The sequence below is a fragment of the Pseudophryne corroboree genome (genome assembly GCF_028390025.1).
Source record: "Pseudophryne corroboree isolate aPseCor3 chromosome 7 unlocalized genomic scaffold, aPseCor3.hap2 SUPER_7_unloc_6, whole genome shotgun sequence".
Taxonomy (NCBI): Eukaryota; Metazoa; Chordata; class Amphibia; order Anura; family Myobatrachidae; genus Pseudophryne; species Pseudophryne corroboree.
This window is the reverse complement of record NW_026967615.1, coordinates 868,413-869,931: the sequence shown is the minus strand read 5'-3', so window position 1 is coordinate 869,931 and position 1,519 is coordinate 868,413. Positions and strand designations below refer to the sequence as shown.

Genomic DNA, 1,519 nt, shown 5'->3' with positions numbered 1-1,519 from the left:
CTTTCAAAAATCCACTTAATTTTCTTTACCCTATTATTAAAATGGTAATTGACAAAAACAAACTACATTGTCACCAGAAGAGCAATACAAAATGTACAAGTGATATATTAAAATCATCTTTCCAGCTTGAATTTCAATGATGCATTGGGGCAACGATTTTGTGAGAAACATCTTCACCCTTAAATAAAGATTTTCTTAATTCCTTACCTGTGTGCTAATTAGATATCACCTTGTTTTCACATTAAACAGACTTCCACATGAGAAAGCAGCAAGGATGCATTGGCGTTAATGTTTCCTGGTGTCAACCTGTATTATTTCAGTAGACATTGAAATGAGGATGCATCTTGCTGCCTTTCCAATGAAGCAAGTTTAATTTAGTAATAGGTGAAAAACCATCCTTACAAAGGTGTTCATCAGAGACTTAACTTTGTGGACACTTTTCAGAGAACAAATTTGTTAGCATAAAAATAAAGCCAGAAAATGAAGAGCTGTTTAATCACTCAATTGGATTTTTTTGCCAGCATATTTCTTTTTCTCTGCAACCCACTGCTAAATTGTGCTTCCTAGCTGTTTTTATAAAATCACTGAATCAAATCTAACTCTGATTACATCAGAGAAGGCCAGGTACCCTACACCATAAGAGGGGGTTTGAAATTTTGACTTGTCTACTTAAAGATCACCAAAATCTGATAACAAGGTCAATTACGTCCCTGGGTGGGATTGAACCACCAACCTTTTGGTTAGTAGCCGGACACGCTAACCAATTGCGCCACAGAGACACTTTGCAAAAAGTACATACTGACAAAGACTAATAAGCATTCATCTAAAATGTTTCCTAGAAAAACTTTAAAAAGTCAATAATCTGGAGAGTTTTTGTAAGATGTTTCTTCCATCCACCAACGAAGAAACACATTGGTACTTTCCCATGATGAGTGAGTGCTTCAGGATCTCTTGCACTTACATGTGCAGCAGAGTACTGCAATGGAAGCATGCTGGGCCCATAACCCAGAGGTAGGCAGATTAAAACTATCCTCTGCTATATGCATTTTTTTTGTTAATTAAAGTAATCCAAAACTGGGATTGATATTTTTGCTCTTTTATTTTTACTTAAAGTACAATAACTTTTACCATTTTAATTTGTTTTAATAGTATATTGACAGTATTGTTTTCTTTTAAAAATCCACTTAATTTTCTTTACCCTATTATTAAAATGTTAATTGACAAAAACAAACTACATTGTCACCAGAAGAGCAATACAAAATGTACAAGTGATATATTAAAATCATCTTTCCAGCTTGAATTTCAATGATGCATTGGGGCAACGATTTTGTGAGAAACATCTTCACCCTTAAATAAAGATTTTCTTAATTCCTTACCTGTGTGCTAATTAGATATCACCTTGTTTTCACATTAAACAGACTTCCACATGAGAAAGCAGCAAGGATGCATTGGCGTTAATGTTTCCTGGTGTCAACCTGTATTATTTCAGTAGACATTGAAATGAGGATGCATCTTGCTG

General features: G+C 34.4%; 1 non-coding gene across 1 annotated transcript; it reads right to left on the bottom strand.

The window, feature by feature from the left end:
- Nucleotides 1–705: 705 nt before the first annotated feature.
- Nucleotides 706–779, bottom strand: TRNAS-ACU (transfer RNA serine (anticodon ACU)). Its single transcript has one exon. It is a non-coding gene; the product is annotated as a tRNA-Ser (tRNA).
- Nucleotides 780–1,519: the final 740 nt, after the last annotated feature.